Source organism: Polyergus mexicanus, unplaced genomic scaffold (genome assembly GCF_030449975.1).
Source record: "Polyergus mexicanus isolate NDT 795.1 unplaced genomic scaffold, iyPolMexi1.0 SCAF_21, whole genome shotgun sequence".
Taxonomy (NCBI): domain Eukaryota; kingdom Metazoa; phylum Arthropoda; class Insecta; order Hymenoptera; family Formicidae; genus Polyergus; species Polyergus mexicanus.
The window spans coordinates 5,673,076-5,681,126 of record NW_027223341.1 but is presented as its reverse complement, the minus strand read 5'-3'; positions in this window follow the sequence as shown (position 1 = coordinate 5,681,126).

The window sequence follows — 8,051 nt, the reverse complement described above, 5'->3', positions numbered from 1 at the left end:
ACTCACACACACTCACACACACTCACACACTCACACACACTCACACACACACTCACACTCACACACACTCACACACACTCACACACTCACACACACTCACACACACTCACACACACTCACGCACTCACGCAGTCACACACACTCACACACACTCACACACACTCACACACACTCACATACACTCACACACACTTACTTACACTCAGTCACACACTCACACACTCACACACTCACACACACACTCACACACACACTCACACACTCACACACTCACACACTCACACACACTCACACACTCACACACTCACACAGTCACACACACTCACACACACTCACACGCTCACACACACTCATAGACACTCACACTCACGCTCTCACACTCACACACTCACACACACTCACACACACTCACACACACTCACACACACTCACACACACTCACACACACTCACACACACTCACACACACTCACACACACTCACACACACTCACGCACACTCACGCACACTCACACACACTCACACAGACTCACATACACTCACACACACTCACACTCACTCACACACACACTCACACACTCACACACTCACACACACTCACACACTCACACACACTCACACACACTCACGCACACTCACGCATACTCACGCACACTCACTCACGCACACTCACGCACACTCACGCACACTCACGCACACTCACGCACACTCACGCACACTCACGCACACTCACATACACTCACACACACTCACACACACTCACACACTCACTCACTCACACACTCACACAGTCACACAAACTCACACACACACTCACACACACTCACACACACTCACACACTCACACACACTCACACACACTCACACACTCACACACACACTCACACACACTCACACAGTCACACACACTCACACACACACACTCACAGACACACTCACGCACACTCACGCACACTCACACACACTCACACATACTCACACACACTCACACACACTCACACACACTCACACACACTCACACACACTCACACACACTCACACACACTCACACACTCACACACACTCACACACACTCACACACACTCACACACACTCACGCACACTCACGCACACTCACGCACACTCACGCACACTCACGCACACTCACACACACACTCACGCACACTCACGCACACTCACCCACACACTCACACACACTCACACACACTCACACACACTCACGCACTCACGCAGTCACACACACTCACACACACTCACACACACTCACACACTCACACACTCACACACTCACACACTCACACACACTCACACACACTCACACACACACTCACACACACTCACACACTCACACACACTCACACACACTCACACACTCACACACACTCACACACTCACACACTCACACAGTCACACACACTCACACACTCACTCACACACTCACACAGTCACACACACAGTCACGCACAGACACACACACATTCACGCACACTCACACATACTCACACTCACTCACACACTCACACACACACACACACTCACGCACACTCACGCACACTCACGCACACTCACGCACACTCACTCACGCACACTCACGCACACTCACGCACACTCACGCACACTCACGCACACTCACGCACACTCACGCACACTTACACACACTCACACACACTCACTCACACTCACACACTCACTCACTCACACACTCACACAGTCACACACACTCACACACACTCACACACTCACACACACTCACGCACACTCACACACTCACACACACTCACACACACACTCACACACACTCACACACACTCACACACTCACTCACACTCACACACACTCACACACACTCACACACACACACTCACACACACTCACACAGTCACACACACTCACACACACTCACACACTCACACACACTCACACACTCACACACTCACACAGTCACACACACTCACACACTCACTCACACACTCACACAGTCACACACACAGTCACGCACAGACACACACACATTCACGCACACTCACGCACACTCACGCACACTCACACACACTCACACATACTCACATACACTCACACACACTCACACTCACTCACACACTCACACACACACTCACACACTCACACACTCACACACTCACACACTCACACACACTCACGCACACTCACGCACACTCACGCACACTCACGCACACTCACTCACGCACACTCACGCACACTCACGCACACTCACGCACACTCACGCACACTCACGCACACTCACGCACACTTACACACACTCACACACACTCACTCACACTCACACACTCACTCACTCACACACTCACACAGTCACACACACTCACACACACTCACACACTCACACACACTCACGCACACTCACACACTCACACACACTCACACACACACTCACACACACTCACACACACTCACACACTCACTCACACTCACACACACTCACACACACTCACACACACACACTCACACACACTCACACAGTCACACACACTCACACACACTCACACACTCACACACACTCACACACACACACTCACACACACTCACACAGTCACACACACTCACACACACTCACACACTCACACAGTCACACACACAGTCACGCACAGACACACACACATTCACGCACACTCACGCACACTCACGCACACTCACGCACACTCACCCACACACTCACACACACTCACACACACACTCACACACTCACACACACTCACACACTCACACACTCACACACTCACACACTCACACACTCACACACACTCACACACACTCACACACACTCACGCACTCACGCAGTCACACACACTCACACACACTCACACACACTTACTTACACTCAGTCACACACTCACACATTCACACACTCACACACACACTCACACACACACTCACACACTCACACACTCACACACTCACACACACTCACACACTCACACACTCACACAGTCACACACACTCACACACACTCACACGCTCACACACACTCATAGACACTCACACTCACGCTCTCACACTCACACACTCACACACACTCACACACACTCACACACACTCACACACACTCACACACACTCACACACACTCACACACACTCACACACACTCACACACACTCACACACACTCACGCACACTCACGCACACTCACACACACTCACACAGACTCACATACACTCACACACACTCACACTCACTCACACACACACTCACACACTCACACACTCACACACTCACACACACTCACACACTCACACACACTCACACACACTCACACACACTCACGCACACTCACGCACACTCACTCACGCACACTCACGCACACTCACGCACACTCACGCACACTCACACACACTCACACACTCACTCACTCACACACTCACACAGTCACACAAACTCACACACACACTCACACACACTCACACAGTCACACACACTCACACACACTCACACACTCACACACACTCACGCACACTCACACACTCACACACACTCACACACACTCACGCACACTCACGCACACTCACGCACACTCACGCACACTCACTCACGCACACTCACGCACACTCACGCACACTCACGCACACTCACGCACACTCACGCACACTCACGCACACTCACGCACACTTACACACACTCACACACACTCACGCACACTCACACACTCACTCACTCACACACTCACACAGTCACACACACTCACACACACTCACACACTCACACACACTCACGCACACTCACACACTCACACACACTCACACACACACTCACACACACTCACACACACTCACACACTCACTCACACTCACACACACTCACACACACTCACGCTCACTCATTCTCACTCACACACACTCACACACTCACACACACTCATACACACTCACACACACTGACACACACTCACACACACTCACACACACTCACGCACTCACGCACTCGCACACTCACACACACTCACGCACTCACACACTCACACAGACTCACACACTCGCACACATTCACGCACACTCACGCACACTCACGCACACTCACGCACACTCACCCACACACTCACACACACTCACACACACACTCACACACTCACACACACTCACACACTCACACACTCACACACTCACACACACTCACACACACTCACACACACTCACACACACTCACACACACTCACGCACTCACGCAGTCACACACACTCACACACACTCACACACACTCACACACACTCACACACTCACACACACTCACACACTCACACACACTCACACACTCACACACACTCACACACACTCACACACTTACACACTTACACACTCACACACTCACACACACACACACACACACACTCACACAGTCACACAGTCACACACACTCACACACACACTCACGCTCACTCACTCTCACTCACACACACTCACACACACTCACACACACTCACACACTCACACACACTCACACACACTCACACACTCACACACTCACACACTCACACACTCACACACACTCACACACACTCACGCACATTCACAAACACTCACGCACACTCACACACTCACACACACTCACACACACTCACACACTCACACACACTCATAGACACTCACACACACTCACGCACTCACACACACTCACACACACTCACACACACTCACACACACTCACACACACTCACACACACTCACGCACACTCACACACACTCACACATACTCACATACACTCACACACACTCACACTCACTCACACACTCACACACACACTCACACACTCACACACTCACACACACTCACACACTCACACACACTCACACACACTCACACACACTCACGCACACTCACGCACACTCACGCACTCACGCAGTCACACACACTCACACACACTCACACACTCACACACTCACACACTCACACACACTCACACACTCACACACACTCACACACACTCACGCACACTCACGCACACTCACTCACGCACACTCACGCACACTCACGCACACTCACGCACACTCACGCACACTCACGCACACTCACGCACACTCACACACACTCACACACACTCACACACACTCACACACACTCACACACACTCACACACTCACACACACTCACACACTCACACACACTCACACACACTCACTCACACTCACTAACACTCACGCACACTTGCTCACACACCCGCTAACACACACTCACACTCACTCACACTTGCTTACACACTTGCTCACACTCACTCACACTTACTCACACTCACTCACACTCACTCACACTCACTCACACTTGCTCACACACTCGCTAACACTCACTCACACTCACTCACACTTGCTTACACACTTGCTCACACTCACTCACACTTACTCACACTCACTCACACACTCACTCACACTCACTCACACTCACTAACACTCACTCACACTTGCTCACACATTCGCTAACACACACTCACACTCACTCACACTTGCTTACACACTTGCTCACTCTCACTCACACTTACTCACACTCACTCACACTCACTCACACTTGCTCACACACTCGCTAACACTCACTCACTCACACTCACTCACACTCACTCACACACTCACTTACACTTACCCACACTCACTCACACTCACACACTCACACTCACTCACACTCACTCACACTCACTCACACTCACTCACACTCGCTCACACACTCGCTAACACTCACTAACACTCACTCACACTTGCTCACACACTCGCTAACACACACTCACACTTGCTTACACACTTGCTCACACTCACTCACACTTACTCACACTCACTCACACTCACTCACACTTGCTCACACTCGCTAACACTCACTCACACTCACTCACACATTCACTCACACTCGCTCACACTCACACTCACTCGACAATTAACTCGCATTTCCACACTCACTCACACTCACACACACTCACTCACACACTCGCTCACAGACTCACTCACACTCACTCACACTCACTCATTCACACTCACACTCACTCACACTCACACACTCGCACTCACTCGCATTCATCCATACTCACTCACACTCACAATCACTCACACTCACACACCTGCACTCACTCACACTCACTCACACTCACTCACACTCACTCACACTCACTCACACTCAGTCACACACTCACTCACACTCACACACTCACTCACACTCACTCACACTCACTCACACTTGCTCACACTCATTCACACTCACTCATACTCACTCACACTCAGTCACACACTCGCTCACACACTCACACTCAAACTCACACTCACTCACACTCACTCACACTCACTCACACTTGCTCACACTCATTCACACTCCCTCATACTCACTCACACTCAGCCACACACTCAGTCACCCTCACTCACACTCACTCACACTCACTCACACTCACTAACACTCACTCACATTTGCTCACACACTCGCTCACACACTTACTCACACTTGCTTACACACTTGCTCACATTCACTCACACTCGCTCACACACTCACTCACACTCACTCACACTCACTCACACTCACTCACACTCACTCACACTCACTCACACTCACTCACACTCACTCACACTAACTCACACACTCACACTCACTCACACTCAGTCACACACTCACTCACACTCACTCACACTTACTCACTCTCACTCATACTCACTCACACTCACTCACACTCATTTACACTCACGCACGCTCACTCACTATCACTCACATCAACATCAACTTCAACTTCAACATAACATCAACATCAACTTCAACTTCAACGTCAACTTCAACGTCAACTTCAACGTCAACTTCAACGTCAACGTCAACGTCAACGTTTTAACGGCAACTTCGACGTCAACGTCAACATCAACGTTTTTAACGTCAACGTCAACTTCAACGTCAACGTCAACTTCAACTTCAACGTCAACGTCAACGTCAACGTCAACGTCAACGTCAACGTCAACGTCAACGTCATCAACTTTAACTTCAACTTCAACTTCAACTTTAACATCAACATCAACGTCAACGTCAACATCAACGTCAACGTCAACGTCAATGTTTTAACGTCAACGTCAACGTTTTAACGTCAACATCAACATCAACGTCAACGTCAACGTTTTAACGTCAACGTCAACGTCTACGTCTACGTCTACGTCTACGTCTACGTCTACGTCTACGTCTACGTCTACGTCAACATCCACATCAACATCAACTTCCACTTCAAACATCAACATCATCAACTTTAACTTCAACTTCAACTTCAACTTTAACGTCAACGTCAACGTCAACGTCAACATCAACATCAACTTCCACTTCAAACTTCAACTTCAACGTCAACTTCAACATCAACATCATCAACTTTAACGTCAACGTCAACGTCAACGTCAACGTCAACGTCAACGTCAACGTCAACGTCAACGTCAACGTCAACCTCAACCTCAACCTCAACCTCAACCTCAACGTCAACGTCAACCTCAACCTCAATCTCAACCTCAACCTCAACCGCTCTATCTCCCTCGTACTCACCGTCTTACGAACGCTATCCTTTTCCCACGTCCATGCGAACGTTATCCCTCTTCCACGCTCGTAGAAACTCCTCGCGCTATCCCTCTCCCACACATTGCAGACGCTTCACGCTATCCTTCTCCTACACGCGTGTATGCCTCGCGTTATCTCTCTCACACCGCCTCGCAAACGCTGTATCATCCGCGTGCATGCCTCGCGCTATCCTTGTTACACTTATCGAACAAAATATTACATCTGAGAATATTTGTATGGGAACATTTTTATTGAATGCGATTGAAGATTTTAAAATAGAATTCTATTATTATTGTGAATGTATCACAAGCTGGCTATGAGTCACAGAAGTATCTTTCCTTCATATTTCATTTCTTAAAAGCATATCATTATTGCTTAAGTAAAAAAAAAAAAAAAAAATATATATATATATATATATATAAACATTGGTAAATAGCAAATTATTCATTTATGTTAATGTCACCCAAGATGACTTTTCCTCATAGAGAGAAACATCAAACACACTGTATCGCAATAGAGAGCAGTACACTATTATAAAA